At 37.3% G+C, this 23551-nt stretch overlaps 1 protein-coding gene across 2 annotated transcripts in view; it reads left to right on the forward strand.

The window, feature by feature from the left end:
- Positions 1 to 23551, forward strand: part of MEGF9 (multiple EGF like domains 9) — an 83864-nt gene that overhangs the window by 42492 nt on the left and 17821 nt on the right. The gene's annotated exons all lie outside the window — the stretch shown is intronic.

Here is a 23551-nt window from a genome sequence, read left to right on the forward strand (position 1 = left end):
ATTTCTCCAACTAGTGGGGAAAAGACTGGTTTTACCAGCACATTTTGGAGGACCAAAACTTGATTAAGTAGGAATTATCTGGAAATTACCTTTAAAATATTATGTTATTCGGAGGCAACTTAATGTAGTAGAACAGTGTCCCACCATCTGAGGATATGCCTTCTATTACACTGAAAGTAATTGTTCTTTGACCTTGTATGAGGCACCTAGCTTTTTGTGAAACCTAAATCAAAAAGCTGAAGAGACAGTGTTATGTAATGAAAAGAACATAAGCTTTACAATCAGCCTAACCTGGGTATAGATCCAAGATCTGTTTCCACTTAGGAGCTTTGTGCTTTCAGCAAGTTATTTCATTTTTCTGAGCCTCAGTTTCTTCTCAAGGTTGTTGTGAAGGTTAAGTGGATAGATGAGCGTAAAATGCCTAGCACACATCACACAATACATTCTGGGTTGTTTTAATTTCAAAGGAATACTGTTGGCTTAAATGAGGGAGTAGTTTTAAAGAACTTTTAGCTCCTTGGCAGAAGTTTCTTTATACTCAGCTGTAGTTATCTTGGATGCTTTATAAATCATACTGTACACATGATATGCAATATTGTATCATATTATACCTCTATTAAAAATATGGATGTGAACTGGATTAACAAGTTTATAATTTGGGGCGTCTAGGTGACTCAATCGGTTAAGCGTCTGCCTTTAGCTCAGGTCATGATCCCCGGGTCCTGGAATGGAGTCCCGCATCAGGTTCCCTGCTCAGTGGGGAGTCTGCTTCTCCCTCTCCCTCTGTCCTTCACCACTGCTCATGCTCTCTCCCTCTCTAGCTCTTGCTCTCTCTCAAATAAATAAATAAAATCTTAAAAAAGAAAGAGAAGTTTATAATTTCAAATGCAACAATAATCAATGCTTATGATGGTATTGGTATTTTAAAATAGTTATTTGTTTTAATCTTTGAAACTCTTTTTATGTGGGTTTTTAAATCACAAGGATACTAAGTGGCAGAGAAAGAATTCTCAGTTAGGATTCCAAGCCCAGTGTCCCTATCACCATGTCATGCAGCTTCTATAATGAGAAAACTGATAATCATTCTATTATTTGAGGTTGAGAATATAGTAGTTGCTTATCATTGCTCCCTTTGCTCCCTAAAAACATGCCCGCACAAGTCATCCTTAGAAGGTTCAACTTTCTTACCATTTTAAAAGATGAGATTTGGATAAGTTTGTTCATTCTAATATCTAATGGCATGACTACTACTTCCTTTAGAATGAGATTGTGCAAAAACGTTTTTCCCTGAGCACTTTGGAGAGATAAAACAGTGTTTACTTCTAGGCCAAACTGCTTTGTTAGAGGAGAAAGAAATAAGGGGAGCATTGAGAGAGAGTTTTAAAAGCTGGAGAGGAGGGAAAAACAGTAATTCTAAAATTCATGTAATACCTTACTGTTTCCATTGATCTTTTACAAATTCTTTCTTTTTTTTTTTTAAAGATTTTATTTATTTTATTTGAGAGAGAGAGAATGAGAGAGAGCAAGCTCATGAGAGGGGGGAGGGTCAGAGGGAGAAGCAGACAACCCACCGAGCAGGGAGCCCGATGCGGGACTCCAGGATCATGACCTGAGCCACCCAGGCGCCCCACAAATTATTTCTTTTTTTAAAAACATTTATTTATTTAATTTAGAGACACAGAGAGAGAGAGGTGACATGTGAGTGGGGGGAGCGGCAGAGGGAAAGAATCTTTAAGCAGACTCTCTGCTGAGCGCGGAGCCCAAAAAGGGGCTCCATCGATCCCAAGACCCATGAGATCGTAACTGAGCTGAAATCAAGAGTCAGATCCTTAAGCTACTGAGCCACCCAGGTGGCCCTATAAATTATTCCCGATTCTGCCCGCCCCCCCGCCCCCACAGTTAGTGCCATTAAGTGACGTAGGCTAAACACTGTTCTGAAAATGGGTCGTAACTAGAGAGTAGTGGAAAAGTGCATTGGACTAGTAACTCAAAGATCCAGGATGGGGGGCTGTAAACTACAGTCGTGAACCAAATCCAGCCCGCTGCCTGCTTTTGTAAATAAAGTGTCACTGGGACACAGGTGCACTCATGTGGTTACGTATCATCTGTGACTGCTTTTGCGCTGCTGTGGCAGAGCTGGCTCGTTGCAACAGAGACTGTGTGGCCGGCAAACCTAAAATATTTACTGCCTGTCTCTTTAAGAAAAAGTTTGCCAACCCTGGTTTAGGGTTCCAACCCTGGTAGATATCGCCAGGTAACCATGTAGCTTTGGGAAAGTCACTTTACTTTTTTAAGCATTTATCTTTTAATTTGTGAAGTGGTGATAATAATCCATGTCCTGTTTCTCTCCTGTATAAAGTTGTTTTGTCTTAAGGATCAAACAAGAAAATGCATGTGTAAATTTTTACAATCTACACTTTCTAGATATACAATAAAAATAATACTAGAAACCATTTTTTGAGCATGTACTGTATGCTAGGTCACTTATGTTCAGTATCTCATTTAATTTTCAAAAAACTCCCTTGAGGAGAGCACTGTTATTTTCCCACTTTGAATATGAGAATTTTGATGTTTAGGGGGTATAGTTAACTTGTGTAAGCTTACACACTAAAGCTACCATTCAGTCCAGTTGAACAAATGTAATAAGCAAGTGCTTATTCCGTGAAACAGAATGACTTCATAATTACACAGTTGTTTTTCTTAGTAGAAAGGCTCTTGGTATTTAACACCCAAATATCCTAGAATGTTCTTATCTCTCAATTCAATGTGTTTTGGCTGATGGTTCTTTAAGAAAAATTTGTATTTATATCCCGGAAACTCAATAATGCCATATACAACATTTTAAAGTAACATGTGGGAAGTCTTGTGTTAAATTCCAGATAAAATCGGTATAATGTCAGAATCCCATGTAAACAATCTGTAAATTGTACCACATGTCAACAAAGAGGATGTGCAACATGTTACTGCATATAAGTCCCCTGGTAACAACCATGGAAATTGCTTTGGATCAGGAAGGGATGTTGTAAGCATTTTACATCCTAACATGGGAGTTTGCTCCTTATTTATAGGTGCTTTACTGTGTTTTAGTTACAGTCTAGAAAGTTGGTTAGTAGTTTTGGGTTGATATGTAATGAATTATAATTATTTTCATTTGAAATATTGGAAAATAGGTTCTTTGTTGGCATTTCATGTAGAATATATGATTTTCAGTAATGGATGATTGATGTTAAGCAGGAGGGAGAAGATACCTGTATTATGATGATGATGATGATGATTATGATTACTATTACTTGATCTATATGAACTGTTTTCTCTGCATACCTGATGGGTTCTATTTCCTTAGTAGGTCTTTTTTTTTGATAAGTAACATGTAATTTTATAATATCTGCATATAGTCAAAGTATGTTGATTTCTCACATCCTTTACCATTATCTTCTAATTGACATCTGGAAGGACCTTGCTTCCCGTGCAGCCCTTAAAAGTGATGTCTGTTTTCTCTCTCTCTCTCTCTCTCTCTCTCTCTCTCTCTCGTTCCTCTTATCTCTGGACCTGGAGCTGCAATAGATAGTCTTCCTTGTTCCTGATTGCCACTGCAGAGTGCTCTCCCTTCTCCCTTTCTAAAAACCCTGCCTCTGAAGCTCATAGCAGCAGAGCATGCTGTTCTACCTCCATGTGGCTGTTCCCCTACCAGGAACTACCCCGATTTCTTTTTTTAAAGATTTTTATTTATTTATTGAGAGAGAGAGCATGAGAGGGAGGAGGGTCAGAGAGAGAAGCAGACCCCCTGCCGAGCAGGGAGCCCGATGCGGGACTCGATCCTGGGACTCAATCCTGGGACTCCAGGATCATGACCTGAGCCGAAGGCAGTCACTTAACCAACTGAGCCACCCAGGCGCCCCGCTACCCCTGATTTCTTATACACAGCTCACTGTTGTCTCTCCACCACGACATCTGTCAAAATCCTGGATGATTTCAGTATCTGTAGATGATCTCAATGGTTTGGCCTTTCAATTTCTTGACCTCTCTTCCAATAAACCTTCCTCCTTGCTCCCACCAATCTTTATTTGTTTTATTTGCCCTATTTCTTGATTGTCTATGGCCCCAAAGATAGGTATATTAATTTTTTTGAGATAAATGCATAATCCTTTTCTATGGGTTGCTGCAGAGTAATACTTAATTTAAAAAATTTTAACAGTGTTATTTCAGAATGTCAGGCAATTTATCAGAACAAACAGCACATCACTGAAATCCTTTAAAAACCTGGACTCAAAGGAAACCTTTAGAAGGAAGGTTCAGGAGCTCTAAATCCAGCTGTAAACACTGCATTTCTCGCTACCAGAAAGGAAGTTAAGTTGACACAAGACCAGAACAGAAATGGGAAGTTGCAGGACTGTGTACTTTGGCAAGAACATATGGGTAAACTATGAGGAAACACCTCTGTGTTCTGCTCTGCTATAAATTATATATGAGTTAAGGAAAAAGGAAATTGTAGGCAAGTAGTGTATGTGTAGTAGAAAGGAAGTGGAATCTGAAATTAGTGACTTTGGTTCTATTCTTGGTTTACCCACTTACTAGTTAGTGTATGACCTTCATTAAGATATCTGACCTCTCTGGCCTCAGTGTTTTCATATGTAAAATAATATATGTGACATGAAGGATTTTTGTGAGACTTAAATTGTGTGTGTGTGTGTGTGTCCACTTAACACTGTGACTGGCACATAGATTCAGCTCAATAACTTCCTAGAGGATGAATCTATTTTTTTTAAAACATGAGGAGTAGAATTGGTAACTCACCAAAGAGGAGGATTAAATCCACCTGCGTTGTGCATGAGGAAGAATTGGGGTATTTGTTTTTGTTGATAGGCTAAAGAAGAAATTGTTCACTCTAACAGGAAAAAAATTTAAATTATTTTCCTCCGTTTTCACAAACATATTAAACCTCTTTTTTTTTTTTTAAAGATTTTATTTATTTATTTGACAGAGAGAGACACAGCGAGAGAAGGAACACAAGCAGGGGGAGTGGGAGAGGGAGAAGCAGGCTTCCCGCAGAGCAGGGAGCCTGATGCGGGGCTTGATCCCAGGACCCCGGGATCATGACCTGAGCCGAAGGCAGACGCTTAATGACTGAGCCACCCAGGCACCCCAACATATTAAACCTCTTAAAATTGGACAATCTATATTTTCTTTCTTTCTTTTTTCTTTTTTAAGAGGGAGGGAGAGAGGGAGAGAATGAGTGGGGAGGGGCAGAGGGAGAGGACGAGAGAGAATCTTAAATAGGCTCCACACCCAGCTCAGAGCCTGACACAGGGCTTGATCTCACAAACTGAGATTATGACCTGAGCCGAAATCAAGAGCCACCCAGGCGCCCCGACAATCAATATTTAATAATAATAATAATAGTTAATGTTAATCGAACACATGCTAGGCACTATCCTAAACCCTTTGCATGTAGCAGTTGATTTAATCCCTACAGCAGCCGTATCAGCTAGGCACTCTTATTATAATTCTCATTGGTGCAGGAAAAGATATTGGAAGTTAGGTAAATTGCCTAACTCATGAGGTAATAACCAGTAAGTAAAAGTGTTGGGATTGAAACATTTGCAACTTGGAACTAGAGTTTGGGGTATATTAGATTATATATTATATAATTACATAAGTTGTATATTAGATTATAGAATTGGTGACTCACAAAGAGGAGCAAAAATTTTGGAGTAAAACAATATTGCTTTTGCTCTTGTCTGGAAGCCTATAATCTATGCTAGACTAAAGGGCACAAAACTACTAGAAGCCAATACAAAACAGTTTATAAATATATGCTGAATTTCTAAGTCAAATAGTTTAGAGTGGGAAAAGAATAAACTGAAGTAATAAGGAAAAAGGCTTTCCAGAGGAGGTGGGAACTGAGATGAGCCTTCTAAGTTATGATTTAGGAAGGCAGAGGGCTGAGAAGAAGACCTTATCAGGAGGAAAAAAACATGCAAATTCAAGTGAATTTCCTAAGATTATACAATGAGATGAGAAATCTGATCTCCTAACACCTACTCAAAATTCTTTTCTGTTTCCACCTCCCTATTCTCTTTTTAAAAATAAATAGAAGTAGAATAATGGACTCAATTCTATCCTGATTCTCTTGTACATCTAATGCCCATGGAACAAACAGCTGGCTTTTAAAAAATTCATCTCCCTGTTCTTTATGCCCCTATATTTTCAGTGGGAGTTGCCCTAGTGAGGGTAGAATTTGGCTATGGGAGCCAGATGTGGGTTGAGCAACGTCTTTATGTGCAAACACAAAGTCCTTTATGTACTGACAGATGGCCACCCCCTCACAGCACCATTGGTGTTCCAACCTGTTTAATTGGGAAGAGTTGGTCTATGATATCTTAACTTTTCAGTTTTTCTTTTGCAATGCATTTCTAATGTTTTCCTGATTTATATTTGGACATATGTTTAATAAGTGAATGGAGAAATCCGATAACATTTTATCTCAAAAATCAGCTTGCCTAGTGAGAGCCTGAATCTCTTACTATAGCCCTTAAAATATTGTCAGGGCTGGCTTTATATGTAGGCAATTATATACCGATTTGAGATTTTTTAATGCATTCATAGTAGGTTAGTATGCAAGGTGCATCATTATAGACTGTCTCTGTAAGATAACAAAGAAGTTCTCTAGTGGTGTAATATCCTTTTACATAAAATCTGTGGTTGCTGCTGTACAGTAGGTGTATTTTGAAATATTTATTATTTTGCATTTTAATTATGGGAATATGCCCCAGGACAGAGGGCAAAATTTTACTCATGAGGTCAACTTATAATGAAATAAATGTGAAATAGAAAGATGGCAAACCTCTGAGGCTCACGTTCACATGGGGTTCAGAAAATCATCGCTTGTGTCATAATTGAGAGTAACAGCTGCTTGTGTAAACTCTTCTTTATTACTTTGCATATAATTCTGGGAGATCAAGAAAAAGTTATTTGATTACTAGAAACAATTAACAATTGAGGAAAGCTGTGTCATTTTATTCACTCATTTCATTTAATAAAGGCATTGCATTTGCCAACTCTGTGTCCAAAGACATTATCCCTGTGCTCACGGCACTTAGTCTCAGTGGAAAGATAGAAACGCAAACAAAACATGAGTATTCATAAAGGGCACAGGAGATTCAGGGAAGTCTTAAGAGACAAAGTTTCATTTAAATTGAGACCTGAAAGATGAGTAGAAATTTATATGAAATAGCAAGTCATCTTTAGTAGAGCGCAAGTGGCTCATTATTTCTCAAAGGTAAGAACACTTGTTAACAATGGAGAGAGTGGGAAATGATGAGATGAGGCTTTTGTCTATCTGTTTGCTGTTGTATCTCCAACACCTACAACAGTGCCTGGCACAAAGTATATTCAGTAGATACTTGATGAATGAATAGAATGAATGGATGAAGAATAAACAGGGCCAGACCATAAAGGGCCTAATTTTATCCATTGAAGGGATGAAAAAAATTTTATCCATTGAAGAATACTGAAAAAGGAGTGATATTGGATTTGCTCTTAAGAAAAATCACTCTGTCAGAAGTCTGGTGGGTGAAGAGAATGAGCTCAGGGAAGGAGGCCAGTGAAACTGGACACTGGCATTGGCGTTGGCAATGGTGCAAGAGATGGGGGAACCAATACAAGAGGTATTTGGAGAATAAAATGTACAGGGCTAGGTGGTTGTTGGTATGTATGGAGTACGGGGGAGAGAGAGATGACTTCCATGTTTCTTCCTGGTTTGGGCACATGGGTGAGGAGATACTCCATTAACTAGATAAAGAATATAGGCAGATAAGCAAGCTGGAAGGAGATGATGATGTTAGGGTTCAAACATGTTCATTTTGAAGTGATTGTAAGATATTCAGATCGAGATGTCTGATAGATAGTTGCATACACATTGTGTACCAAACTCAAGAAATCTTCTAGCATATTCTTTTGCTATTCCTTGGGAAAATAAAACAGAGCCTTACAGTTTTAATTTTATTTAAAAATAATTTTATTCTATACCCCAGTTATCATTCTTGCAATGGTACCAATATCTAGTTTAAATTATCTTTTTTTTTAATTCACTTTTATGTTTTTTCCTTGAAGGTATAATTTTAAAAGGTAGCTGTCTTAGTCAAAAGCAGGTAATTGATCTCAGCCTTTATCCTATCATGATCAATTTGTTTCAGTAAATGTTCATACGGTGCCAATGGTTTATGTGTTAGAAGATACTTTAAGCACATTACACCAAGTATCATGTTAAGTTCATGGTAAAAGAAAGTAGACTAAAATTTGAATGTTAATAAATGGCCAGAGAGGGGCTCATTCAGAAAAAGGCATCAAGTGCATTGAATTTAAGTGTAAATAGTGTATGTCTATTACAGTTTAGATGGCTCTGTGTGTTTTTCAGTACATTTCTATTTTAAACCCTCCATTCAATACAGGGCATGCTCTGCCTTCCTGGTCTTCTAATTATTAACTAGATAACAGCTGTAGTCAAATGGATGAAAAAAAACAACACATCTTTCTTCCAGCTATTGGTGACCTTTGAGAACATGAACATAACATGTCACAGTGAGTTGATACAGTTGCTGTTGATCAAACATAGTACTTTCCCTAACCCATGTTGCAGACTCTTCTACTTATTTATTTTATTAAGCCACTTTTGGACCAGCTTGAGATTTTTAAAAGAAATATTTTAAAGTTAAAATTTTGTTACTGATAATGTTAAAAGGTCATTTATTTTGCTTCTGCTGAGAGACTCCCCCCAAATATGTAGGTATATATATGCTAATAATACAAATAATCAAGTTCATACAAATTGCAGTATTTGGTATCAAGGTGTTTATTTATTTAGCAAATTACGTGCAGGATACTTTAATAGACCTTGTGGGGAATTAAAGATTAATAAGACAATGGGCCTTATTCCAAAGGAGCTTCCAGTCTAGTAAGGGCACTAAAAAAAAGTATGTAAATAATTATAATATGAAGTAAAAATTGGCCGACATCATAAACTATAAGGATAAACTGTTAAGGAGATTAAGAATCTGGGAGATCTCACTTATAGCTGAAAAAATCAGAGATGAGTTCATTGAAGAGATCGCTTTTGACCTCAGTTTTGAAGATAGGAAAGGATTAGGCTTACAGAAGTGGACAAGGTGGGAAAGGATGTTAGAAAACAGGAAAGAGCAAGATTAATGTCTCAGAGAGGTGCTTACACAGGATGTAAGGTAGAAGAGAAGTGGGGGCAGAGGGAGATAAATCTGGCAAGTGCTGCTGGGGTCAGGTCACAGAGGGCCTCAAGGGCCAGACAAACGATTTGGCTTTTATTCCTGAAGCAGTCTTGAAGCAGAAGAAAGATCAGCACTGTGTCCTAGCAGTAGTAGAATGGATGGATCTAAGTAGGGGGAGATTAGAGGCAGAATGGAAACTAGTGAGGGCCAAAATTCAGATAATAATTAGTGAGAACAGAGAGAATGTGAAGAGTGGACGATAGTGAAAATGGTGATATGCTCCATAATATCAGGGTTCCTGTGCGTAATCCTCTACTAAGTGTGTGATTTTTGCACTATCACTTACACACAGATCTAAAGGTAGTTTGTATTTCTAAGTTGAATTTAAGGAATTGCTCAGTCCCAGGGTTCCTTCTCAGGCCCATACTCTCTCCATTGGCTGCCGGCCACGGGGCCTGAATCTGCTCTCCTACGTGCTTCAGTAACTGCTACCACCCACCACATTGCATGGCATTTTGATCTCCCCCCTCACCCCCCCACCGAGCCTTGCTGCTGGGCATCAAGCAGGGTCCCCACACCCATGTTCTTTCTGTGTTGCTAAAAATAAATCCAAGGGCCCTTTACCTTTTGAGAGTTTAAAAAATTATTAATCTTTGTAGAGAGGCCTGTGGGGGTAGTGAATATAATAGATATGGGGAAGTTGAATGGTTATATAAATGGCAGACTTTTCCACAAACAGGGTTCAGATATAGGCCTACCTCTTTTATTTTTTTTCCAATTAATTACTCTGACACTCATATGCCTCAGTGGCAACCCATTTTCCTTTTGAGGCAACCCATTCTCCAACAATTAATTACTCATTTTCCAGTAACTCTAGGAGTCAGTCCTCTGACGCTGAGTATCAAGGGAACGTGGTTCTGAACCGTTCACGGCCGTTGCTGGTTCTCACTGGTGTGGCACTGCCAGGTCGAACAGCCTGACAGATGATGCTGGCTCACTACTGTAACGATGCTGTCACTGGTCCAGATCCTTGAAGAGGCAGGGGCAGGTCTTTGAGGGAGGATGAACCCACTCCTCAGTGCCAAGTTCTTTCAAGGATGCTCTGCATTAAGGCTCCAAAGTTCCAGATCTTAACAATCGGCTCTTTTGGTTTGTACATGCAGCCGTATCCCCGTGTGCAAGTCAGCTCCAAGCATTACAGTTGAGGACATTTTGTAGAATCTTTCACCTAACAAACCCCAAATCTCCCTCCGTCCCCAGTAAAATTCTTGCTAAACCTTTTCTCAGGACAGCAGGGCCTATTCACTCTGCACTTACACAACTAAGAGAAGCCCAAACAAGTGATTCTTCACCCAGTCGGGAGAATCGGCTTCAGGATTATTTTCTCCCCCTGCCAATGGCCAAGCAATTGCAAACTTCTCTTGCTAAAGAAGAAAGAGACCACAATTTAATCTCTAGTTAAGCATCTCTTGGATAGGACATTTTACTACACTTAAAGAGTGTGAAAATCTTATAAACACATTGTGTTTTCTGTTCTAAAATTTGACTTCTTTCTCCAATGAAAATACCACACAGGTTGGCAAATAATATTAACATTATTACTACCACCACCAACCTCAGAAAGAATAGCATTAACATTTATTGAATGTTTGCTCTGTGCCAGGCCAAGTGCTTTATATGTACTACCTTGTAAGGATAAAATAACAACTGACTGAAGTGGTATTAGTCTCATTGTACAGATGAAGAAACTGAGACTTGAGTTATTTGCTCCCAAACAGACAACTAGTAAATGGCAGAAATAGGCTCAAACCAATACCCATCTGATTATTCTGCCTTCATTTTATCAATTGAGTGTTTATTAATTATTTGATTAAGTGTTTATTAATTGAGTGGCTGAACCTCTGCTTGTTTTCTAAATAAGCCTGGTAACCAGCCTGAGTTTAGCAACCATACAGACAGATTCCTAGCATGAAAACTTATCGTTTGAGTGATCAAGATAACATCATCAGTAATAAGTCATGTGGGTAGTATCATGTACCCCCTAATACAATGCAGTGAATGAGAAGGGCATGTTACCTCTGAGATAGTCTTCGCTAAAATTCATAATCTCAGTCTAATTATGACAAGACATTAGTCAAACCCAAATTGAGGAACATTTTACAAAATAACTAACCAGTAGTCTTCAAAAGCTTCAAGGTTATAAAAGAACAAGGAAAGACAAAGAAACTGTCAGATTGGAGGAAGCTAAGGAGACATGACCAGTAAACAAATGTAAGGTGATATCTTAGATTGGTTCCTGGAACAGAAAAAGGACATTAATGTAAAAATTAGGGAAATCTGAGAAAGTCATAGTGTAGTTAGTAGTATTATAGAAATGTTAATTTTTCAGTTTTGATGAATATACCATGGTTATATAAGAAGTTAACATTAGGGGAAGTTGGGTGAATAGTATACAAGAATTCTCTGTACAATCTTAACACTTTTCTTGAAATCTAATATTATTTAGAAATAAAAAGGTAATAGAATTGTTATTTAGAGCAGTCAGTCAAGGGAATATGGACAGTATTACTGTCTTATGATGAAGGCGTATTTGGTCCTAGTGATAATTCTTAGCGTTAGGTCCAGAAGAGGAATCAGAGTAAGGAAATTAACTTTGCTGGCATGAAGATCTGCCACTTTAGATGTATGAAATTGTGGTTAGAATATACAATCTGGGATGCCTGGGTGGCTCAGTTGTTAAGCATCTGCCTTTGGCTCAGGTCATGATCCCGGGGCCCTGGGATCGAGCCCTGCATCGGGTCTCCCTGCTCAGTGGGAAGCCTGCTTTCCCCTCTCCTGCTCCCCCTGCTTGTGTTCCCTCTCTTGCTGTGTGTCTCTTTCTGTCAAATAAATAAATAAAATCTTAAAAAAAAAAGAATATACAATCATATTCATAGCCTGTTTTAGTGTTTTAAATATATTTTTTTCTATAAAGTTTTAAAAGAAGACTTAGTTAGTAGACTTAGGCTGAAATAGAAGGACACTTGTTCCCACAGAGAAGGCTTTGTCTTCCCCTGTGTCCCCTGAAAGAAAATTAAATCAGCATGACTTGTTCCATCTCAGATGGTTTTTTTATAGCAAGAAATATGTTTCCTAGAGGGTAGAGAGAAATATGGGACTATTCATCTTTTTTCTCCTTGGATTTGATTTCCACTCAAAATATCTAAATTTGTCAATTCCAGAGAGAGATCTTGACTTGAAGTTTCTCTAGATTTCCTATAAAAAGGATGTAAGTGCTTTAACCATGATGATTTTAACAGTTGAAGTATATAGGGCTAGTTTAAAAAATTATCAATTCCATGATCATGGTTCTTTATATGTTAAATAAATTCTCTGGTGTGATATATTCCATGTGTTTCAACAGTTTGGGTATTTCAGGCTTGCTCCTGTGTTTATAAATTCAGTAGATTTCCAGGTAATGTTAATAACTAATATCTCAACTAGTATTCTTTTCTCCTGTACATTTTCTCATTTGATTCTAACAACAACCCTGTAGGTAAGGTAAGGATGAAGTAGGTAAGGATGATTTTTCACCAAATTACTAATGAGAAGTAATAATTGAAAGGTTGGAGCCCAAGCTTGGATATCTATTAAATACCAGAGCAAGAACAGTCAACTCAAGCTCTTCTGACAACTTATCTCATGTTCTTTCTGTTACCTTAAACTCCCACGGGTTCTGGGTTAGTATATGCTCCTATGCTCAAGGTCAGAAGTTCTTAACCTACGAGGGGGGAAACGCATGAAATGTAATGGCGGATATGTATTTTTCTATGGAGAAGGTCTATAAGATTAAATAGATTCTCAAAGAGATCTGGGATGTCATTAAATTTAAATTTGATTCTAAATACTATACAGGAAGGACATAGACATTCTTGTCACACTGCCAAAAGCATAATGAAAACATGGCTTATTTTGTCAATAACAGAATCCCTTCCTTCTCTTCTGCCAATTCCTAACACCACATACACTATGACCATTTCCTTAATTAAGTTTTACTTTTGCTGATCCTGAATTGATTATTTAAAGAGTTCTATGGTTGAAGACAATGTCCAGTAAAAGATATTATAGATATTTGAAAGAAAAGTTTTTACAGGAAAATATATTAGTTTTTTTTAACTAAACTGTTTACCTAAGGAAGCTGCATAATCCAGGAGAGGCAGCGGGAGAAACAGAAGGAAATTAACATTTGATGAATACTGTTAAACCTCTATTCTTTTTTAAAAAATTTTTATTGTTATGTTAATCACCATACATTACATCATTCGTTTTTGATGTAGTGTTCCATGATTCATTGTTTGTGCATAACACCCAGTGCTCCATGCAGAATGTGCCCTCTTTAATACCCATCACCAGGCTAACCCATCCTCCCATCCCCCTCCCCTGTAGAACCCCCAGTTTGTTTTTCAGAGTCCATCGTCTCTCATGGTTCGTCTACCCCTCCTATTCCCCCTCTTCGTTCTTCCCCTCCTGCTACCTTCTTTTTTTTTTCTTAACATATATTGCATTATTTGTTTCAGAGGTACAGATCTGTGATTCAACAGTCTTGCACAATTCACAGCGCTCACCATAGCACATACCCTCCCCAGTGTCTATCACCCAGCCACCCCATCCCTCCCACCCCCCCACTCCAGCAACCCTCATAAACCTCTATTCTTGATGCTTTACACATATAACCTCGCTGACTTCTCAGAACAACTTAACTGTCTTGCTCTTAGAGGCTGAGTTACTCAGCAATATGGCATAATTAATAAATGGCAGAGCTTAGATTTGAGCCCAGGTCTGTCTGACTCCAAGGCTCTCCCCACTGTACCCTAAAATAGAATGGGCAAGATTAGATATGGCAGTGTGAGTCTCAATGTAAGTGTAGGTCTAGGTATGTGTGAGCATGATTCATCAACCTAAGGAGTGGCCCATGGAGACATAAATCTAGAAGTCAGATCTGGGCTACAATGAAATTAAATACTGTATAGAAGAAGTCAACATAAAGTATTGAGAGCATCCATAGAGAATCATTTGAAAGGCAGGAATTAGTACATTATAAATATCAAAGTTGAGTCCACTTGACTTGTTGGGGCTTAAAATGGCAGACATTTGACATATGGGAGATCTGAAAGCAAGTGTTGTAAACCTAGTCATTGGGGTGGGAAGTGGTGAGGCAGGGCCACTGGGATCAGGAGGCAGGCATCAGGAAACTAGGGACAATAGTTGTCATTTAGCCATTGAGAATATAGGGGACTAAGGTCAAAGGAACCAGTAGTGAATGAGACTTAATGACAGTTAACTGAGGTTGACCGCCTTAAGTATCCTCTTCTTAGGTCAGAATTGATACCAAATTAAGGGTTAAGTACAAAGTGCAGAGATGGAAATCAAGCAGCTTTACCGGTCAGGGCTTGGAATATGAAAAGCAGAGTGAAGCAAGTATTGTGATATTTTTCCAATTAATCTAGTACAGTGGTTCTTCAGGTATGGTCCCCAGATCAATATCAGCATAACCTGGGAATTGGTTAGAAATGCATATTCTTGGGCTCAACACCAGACCTATTCAATCAGAAATTCTGAGATAGGGCCTAGCCACCAGAACCAATATGCCCCCCAAAATATAAGGTCAACTTATATGCAAAAGAAAACCAGAAGTAATAACAAGTAAGCTTATTTGAGGCATTCCAGTCTCTGTTGTTTGTTTATATGAGGATTATATAAGTTGAAGAGGTTTTTTTTTAGTAGGGTCATAATAGAAAATTGGGGTTAAGCAAAACAGACTTTTCTTTGTGGGCTAGTAAATTATTTTTTTCCTTTCTGCTCTTCTTTGTCCTTTAAAAAACAAATGCAAGGGATCAATGTCTTACAATGTTGACTGGCCCATCATGGGCCAGTCAGTCATTAAATGTCTCATTTTGCTCACCTAGAATAAATATCCTGTTTCTAAGATTCTAAGAAGTTTATTTAAGTATAACATAAAATATTAAATGCGCTAAATTGAAGACAAATATTGTACCCAGAAGGCATCATGAATTAATGAAGGAAGCATACATAGATTTTGGAGCCAGATTACACAATCATTAAATGAAAAATTTGAGCATCTGTCATGTGCCAGGCACTGTGCTAGGCCCTGGGAATATAGCAGTGGAAACAAACAAACAAACAAACAGATAAAACCCCCTGATTTCATAGAGCTGACATTCTAGATGGAGATAATAAAAAGTAAAATAAAATATGTATTAACTAGTAAGAGATATTATAATTTTAGATGGTGTGGCTGGCTGAGGGCTTGTTGAGAATATGACATTTGAATAAATAACAAAAAGTGCCATGTGGGATCCCCTGGGTAAAGGGTATTGCTGACAGAAAGGACAGCGAATGCAGGGTCTCTGATGCAGAAACATGCACAGCACATCTGAACAACAGTAAGGTGAGTGTGGCTGAAGTGATGTAAGTGGGGAGAAAGGATTAGGGAAGTACTAGGTAAGAGCAAAATATATATACAGATACTGAGAATACCGTTCTTACAACATACCTGTATTTTTCAAAAATTTTATATGAAAAACTTAGGGGGGGTGGAATAAAGCTGTAGTAATTAAGACAGTTTGGTTTGGTTCAGGGATAGACAAATAAATAGAACAAAAACAAAAACCCAGAAACAACCCATGTGTAGAAAGATATTTGACATATGGTTGAGGAGGTAGTAAAGCTCAACAATACTAGCGACATAGTAGCAGTACTTACACAGTGTTTACTATGTGTCAGACACTGTTCTGCATGCTTCACACATATTAACTTAATTAATCCTCACAACACACCTATGAGAGAGAGATTATTTTCTCCATTTTACAAGTGAGGAAACTGAAGCAGGAAGTTGAAGTAATTTACTTATGGTCATATGGCCAGTAAGTGATGAAGCCAGAATTTGAATCCAGGTAATCGAGCGCCAGTGTTCACACCTTAACTACTTTGTTAAACTATAAAACTTATATGAAGAGTGGAAAGACAAGCTTCAAACTGAGAGAAGATAATTGTAGCACATTATACTGACAAGGGATTGATTATTCCAGGAATAAAGGTTAAAAATACTTGGGGAAAAAATGTGTAACTTTGTATGGTGACAGATGGTAATTAAATTTATTGTGGTGATGGTTTTGCAATGTAAGTAAATATCAAATCATTATTTATACACCTGAAACTAATATAATATGTCAACTATCCTTTCATAAAAAAGAATACTTGGGCAGACTCTTCACAGAAGAGGAAACTCAAATGGCCAATAAACTTGAAAACATATTCCATCTCATTAACAATCTGGAGAATGCAATTAAAAATGACAGTGTGATATCACTTTGAGCTGCCAGATTGGCAAAATTTTTAAAGCTGATGATATCAAGTGCTGGTGAGGATACAGAGCAATGAGACCATGATTCTGTTGCTAATAGTGGTGTAAATTGTTACTGCCCCTTCAGAAAACAGTTAGTGTGTTGATCTTGAACAAAGTGTTACCTAGCAATTTCATTCCTTGGTACATACCCTAGAGAAAAGCATGCTCATATGTACCAGAAGATGTATATAGGTATTATCTAAATACCTAATGAAAACAACCGAAATGGCTAGAAGAATGAATAAAATAGGGTTATATTCATATGGTGAAATATAATACAGCAGAGAAAAATGAATGACTGCAGCTATACAGGATTCTTTTTTTTTTTTTTTTAATTTTATTTATTTATTCACGAGAGAGAGAGAGAGAGAGGCAGAGGGAGAAGCAGGCTCCCAAGGAGCAGGGAGCCCAATGTGGGACTTGATCCCAGGACCCTGGGATCATGACCTGAGCCAAAGGCAGATGCTTAACCGACTGAGCCACCCACGTGCCCTGACTACAGCTATACAAATGTACATTGATAAATCTCGAAAACATAATACTATATTGAGCAAAAAAAGTAAATGAAAGAATATATGATTTTTATTAATATAAAGTTTAAAAGCAGGCAAAACTATATTATATATTATTTAGTAATCCATATAGAAATGGTGAAACTCATAAAGAGCTGAACTGATGAAAACTTAGTTGCTTCTGGGGTGAGAGAAGGGGATGTGGTTGCCACAGAAGGAGTTTCAAATGTCTTGCCTAGTGGATATTGTTGAGTTTCTTCTTCTTCTTTAAATTTTCTTGTCTTTAAATTTATCTATCTATGAATGAATGATATGTTTCACAATTGAAAAATGAGGATTAAAAAAGCTTTGCAAGGTTATATCAATAAAGCTATTGGGGTGGGGAGCTTTGCAAGGGAACTGGCTAGAATAGAGGCATTTGCAAAACTGTGCTAGCTGCTGGTAGGAAACTAGAGCTCCCAAGTCATAGAATTATATTGAGATAGATCAGAAGCAATGTCTCATTTCCTTGGCAATCACTTTAAAATCCCATTCATCAGAGGAGTTATTTAAACAACTGACAATTGAGCCAGGAGAAGACTAACATAAAAAACTTATAGAAGTGTTGCAGGTCTATTAAGATGAGCACATTAAATCCTTCTGTCTTGCTTTCATTAAGTACACAGAGGTAATCTATAACATAGAGGATAGAGAAAAAAAGCAGATATTAGTTGGCACATAGATTACCTCTGTGTACTTAATGAAAGCAAGACAGAAGGATTTAATGTGCTCATTCTGGGTTCTAATTCTGATTGCCCTCTGGGTGTGTGACCTTGAAAATTGAGTCAGTTCATGTCATGGAAGCTCTATTGTTTGATGTTAGTATCCCCAATTTGACCAGATAGAGAGCTACTAATATTTGGAAGATACTCAAGTATATAGTTTTAACTAGTTTTCACAATTGTTTGAAACAAGGATTATTGTTATTTTTTCAGATGTGAAAAGTTAATTTGTTCAACAATTGAACAGCTAGAAAGTGGCAAAGCCGAGACTTATGAATGTCATAGAATTGTAAGAACGAAAGTAACTAATGCATATAAAAATATTGTACTATGTACTTTATTTATAATCCCATAGTAGGAACTCAGTAGTAAATGTTAATATTGCCTCCTGACTACTTCATTCCCTACAGGGTTTAGAACTCAAAAGCTTAGGACTTGGGTATAAAGGACTTGGGCCTTAGCACTGTCAGTATCAACATTTTGAGGTAAACAGGTTTTTGTTTGCTCATTTGGAAACTAAGCCACCACTTCTGCTGTCATTTCTGAGAAAATGAGTTCTAAATTCTAGGCACTACAAGTTAAGTCAATTTTTGGAACACAGCATGTACACAGATCAGGTATTAATAATTACCCTTTCAGGTTAGTATCCCAAATATATAAAGAATGTATAAAACTCAACACCCCAAAACCAAATAATCCAATTAAAAAATGGGCAGAAGACATGAAGAGACATTTTTCCAAAGAAGACATAGAGATGGCCAGCAGACACATGAAAAGATGCTCAACATCACTCCTCATCAGGGAAATATAAATGAAAACTACAATAAGATATCACCTCACACCAGTCAGAATGGCTAAAATCAACAACACAAGAAACAGCAGGTGTTGGCAAGGATGTAGAGAAAGGGGCACTCTCTTGCACTGTTGGTGGGAGTGCAAACTGGTGCAGCCACTCCAGAAAACAGGATGGAATTCCCTCAAAAAGTTGAAAATAGAACTACTCTACAACCCAGTAATTGCTTAGGTATTTACCCAAAGAATACAAAAGTAACTAATTCAAAGGGATGCCTGCACCCCAATGTTAGTTTTTTTGTTTGTTTATTTATTTATTTAAAGATGGACATGCTAGAGCCTCAGCAAGGCTTAACTTTATTTTATTTTTTTAAATATTTATCTATTTGACAGAGTGAGGGAGCAAAAGCAGGGGGAACAGCAGAGGGAGAGGGAGAAGCAGGCTCCCCACTGAGCAAGGAGCCCAATGTGGGGCTTGATCCAGGACCGTGGGATCATGACCTGAGCTGAAGGCAGATGCTCAACCATCTGAACCATCCAGGCGCCCCTGCCCTGATGTTTATAGCAGCATTATCTACAATAGCCAAATTATGAAAAGAGCCCAAGTGTCCATTGATTGATTAATGGATAAAGGAGATGTGGTGTGTATGTATATGTGTGTGTATTGATTGATTAATGGATAAAGGAGATGTGGTGTGTATGTATGTGTGTGTGTATTGATTGACTAATGGATAAAGGAGATGTGGTGTGTATGTATGTGTGTATACACACACACACACATGCACACACGCAGTGGAATATTATTCAGCCATCAAAAAGAATGAACTCTTGCCATTCGCACAACACAGATGGAGCTAGAGAGTATTATGCTAAGTGAAATAAGTCAATCAGAGAAAGACAAATACCATATGATTTCATTCATATGTGAAATTTAAGAAACAAAACAAATGAGCAAAGGGAAAAGAGAGAGAGAGAGAGAAGCAAACCAAGAAACAGACTCTTAACTATAGAGAACAAACTGATGGTTACCAGAGGGGAGGTGGGGGGAAAGGTGAAACAGGTGATGGGTATTAAGAAGTATACTTGTGATGAGCACTGGGTGTTGTATGGAAGTGTCGAATCACTAAATTCTTCACCTGAAACTAATATTACACTGTATGTTAACTAACTGGAATTTAAATTAAAAAAAAATTAAAAAAAAAAATTACCCTTTCATTAAGCAAACCTTTTACAATGGTTACAAAAGAATACAATGTTAACATATTTGAGGAGCATCTTCTTTTAAAGAAGATGCTATTGGGACATGCTTTTTCTTTTTTCTCTTTTCAAAATGAATTTTAAAATGCAGAAATCTCTATCAAATAATGGAGTAATTGTGTGAGTTTGAGTATTCTTATGGCCATATTTATTCCATTAAAAAATTGAAGGAAACAAGAAATAATTTTCCTAGTTGAATTAAGTTAAGCCTCCCCAAGTTATGGCTCTGGAAATATGACACTTTTTATATTTTTGCCATTAAGTTTTATTTCTGACTTTTCAAATAAGCTTTTAAATTTGATTTTGGTAAGATCAGCTACCAGAAAATATTTTTGCGCTTAGGCAATACCCTTTTTGAGTATTAAGAATTTCTGTCTGAATATGGATTTCCTCTAAGAATATTTTAGACTATTTACCCGCAAAAATACAAGGAATGTTTAGTATAATAGCCCAATGTTTTCAACAATAAAGCTATCTTTTTTTTTCTCCTCCAGCAAAGGAGCTTTGCTCATTGCATAATGGTCTTTTCCATGACTGTAGAAAGACAGAGGAATGCTAAATGCAGATGGTCTTTTGCCAAAATTTCCAATTATTGAGTTTCTTTCATAACCAAAAAGAGAAACTATTTTTACTACCTTTACAAAACCATGACACAAATATGAAGTTAAAAAAAAAAGAATTGCTAATAACTTTTCATTTTCTTTGTTTTCCCATGTAAAGACTTTTTTTCTAGTTAGAACAACTTTTTCCAGCTTCCTTTTAATATTATTTTTAATATATTGAGAAAGCTTATAATCAGCAATTTTCTGTTAATTTCATACTGTTTTAACTAGTGCTTTAATTTCTTTCTACACTAAATTGTTTTTATTATTATTTTTAAAGATTTTTATTTATTGATTTGAGAGAGAGAAAGACAGTGAGCGAGAGAGCACAAGCAGGGGGAATGGCAGAGGGAGAAGGAAAAGCAAGCTCCCTGCCGACGACACAGGACTCAATCCCTGGACCCTGAGATCATGACCTGAGCTGAAGGCAGAGCTTAACTGACCGAGCCACCCAGGTGTCCCTGCACTAAATTGTTGTTAGCTATTAAAGACAAGATAGAAGAAAAAAATTGATACCTCTAATTATCCATTTTTTCTGTTTCTTGTTCTTTCCATGTCAGAGTGCCAACATGTAAACTGTGTGAGGAAGAAGAAAGGAGGAAAAGCAAGGCTTCTGAATAACCATAAATAAATTAATTTCCCCTAATTAAAACTGTATCTTTTTAGTTGTTCTATGATTTCTTAAGTTCTGATTGATAACATGATATCTAAAGATATGCCATGCACATGTCATTTATATCTTATAACTCTTAGGAAGAAAATAGACAATGTTTTTGATAACACAAAACATGCTAGGGCATTTGACAACTTAGAAAAAAATGAAATAAATTAGCTAGTTTGTACAAAAACACATCAGGTCTCACTGATTTAGGTCCCACGTTATGTAGGCTTTGCAGATCCTTTCCCTTCTCAATTTTATTATTTTTAAAAAATTTTTTAAAAGATTTTATTCATTCATTTGAGAGAGAGTGAGTGCACAAATGAGTGGGGGGAGGGGGCCAAGGGAGAGGGGGAGGGACAAGCAGATCCCTCCCTCCCCCGCCACTAAGCATGGAGCCCAACATAGGGCTCAATCCCAGACTCCGAGAGGACTCCGAGATCAGGACTCCAGCCGAAGTCAGATGCTTAACCGACTGAGTCACCCAGGTGTCCCTCCCTTCTCAATTTTAGAATTTCCCCCCCCAAACCATTTCTACCAGGTTTTCATAATGTGCTCTCTTTTCCTAGCCACCTTTTTGCTCCAAACTAGAAATTACCCCCATAAATTCTTGCAATTTCTCTAGGTTTGTTAACAGAATTTTAAAAGTAAATAACTTAGCCTTGTTTGCCTTTGCCTGTTAGAGAGTCCAGCCCATTTTCTTTATAATTCTCAGAAAAAAATTCAAGATCTAGGATTACTGTCATCATCTTCATAATTCTTTTATTCTTGGGTATTGATTACATGCCAGATGCTATGCTGAGTACCCTGGGTATGTAATCTTTAATTTTCACAGTAATCCTACAAAGTTTGGTATAATTTGTCTTCATTTTACAAATGAGAATGCTGAGTCTAAGATTGAATAAGCACTTGGTCCCAGCTAGTTACTAGCAGAGCTGGAATATGAACCAAGCTCTCTGTCTCCTTAGGCTATGAATTTTCCATAGACCCTGATACCTTCTTCCTGTGTTCCACCCTTCCCACCCTAGTCAATGCTGTTATAAAATAATGGAAATTCTGGAGATTCTCCATCTACTCATCTAAAAAGATCAGAACCTTTAAAAAGACATTTTGTTTAGTACTTATATGACATAAATATGTACCATATCTTGAAATGTGATACAGCATTGAATTCCCTTTTGAAAAATTAATGACTTCATGTCAGAAAATATATTATTCATGTTTTAAGAGATAGTTTTTTAAAAGTTTTATTTATTTAAGTAATCGCTACACCCAATGCGGGGCTTGAACTCATGACCCTGAGATCAAGAGTTGCATGCTCTTCTGACTGAGCCAGCCAAGTACCCCTTAAGAGATCATTTTTAAGTGTTCAAACCTTATAATAGTGGTTCACACTTAGGAGTGTGATCAATTCTATAACTAAGCCCCTGACACCTTAAGAAAATTTGAGAATCCTATTTGGGATAATTTAAGAAATGTATACTATATACTTCATTATACTTAGTATGGCTTAGTTGCACAATACTTATGCTTCCTTTATAAATAACTCTATATTCTTCTTTCTGATATAATTCTCCTAGTAACTAACTCATGTCTATAAAAAGTGACACCAGATGAGCAAATTCTATATTAGCTTATCTTAGTTGATCTCAGTAGTATAGATTTCTGACTTCTGTTCAAAATCTAGTTTTGTACCCTTATTTTCCAGATATGAAGCTATGAGTCTTTGGTTCTTTCATTTCAAACCTATGGATAAGCATTAAGTGGTCTGTTAACAGGACTTTTTTTTTTCTGTCTTTGATTTCATTGCATTTATATCATTGACCTTTGCTTCAAAAAGCGTTCAACAATCTTTAACAGAGGGAGACCATGAAAAGGGGTGTTGTAAAGGCTTTATTCTGTAAAATAAGTCACACAGGGAGAGCTTTATATTTGCTGAGTGATTTAATTCTTACACATGCCCAAGTTGGCGATGGGCCACGTGTAACATGGAGAGCCCTGTTAGTGCGGCCTCACAGCAAACTTCCCCACTCTTTGCTGTATTTAAAAAAAAAGACGGGGAGAGAAAGCACCTCCTTCCCTGCTGTTTTAAAATCTGCCCAGGAAAAGTGAAGCATGCTATCTAGACTAGTCAATCACTTTATCAGGATTCATAAAGCCACTTGTGGGGTTTTTATTTTTACATCAGCAACTAAGGAACGTATTCTCCAGGGAGAAAGATGCCTGCTTAAAGCAGTCTTTTGAGTATGCAGAGCAGAATTATGAAGGGACAGTCCACTTCCAGGAATAGCAACTACTTTGAGAACACTGACTATATTATGATTA

The sequence above is a fragment of the Mirounga leonina genome, unplaced genomic scaffold (genome assembly GCF_011800145.1).
Source record: "Mirounga leonina isolate KUSES-001 unplaced genomic scaffold, KU_Mleo_1.0 Mir_170, whole genome shotgun sequence".
In the NCBI taxonomy this organism is placed as follows: domain Eukaryota; kingdom Metazoa; phylum Chordata; class Mammalia; order Carnivora; family Phocidae; genus Mirounga; species Mirounga leonina.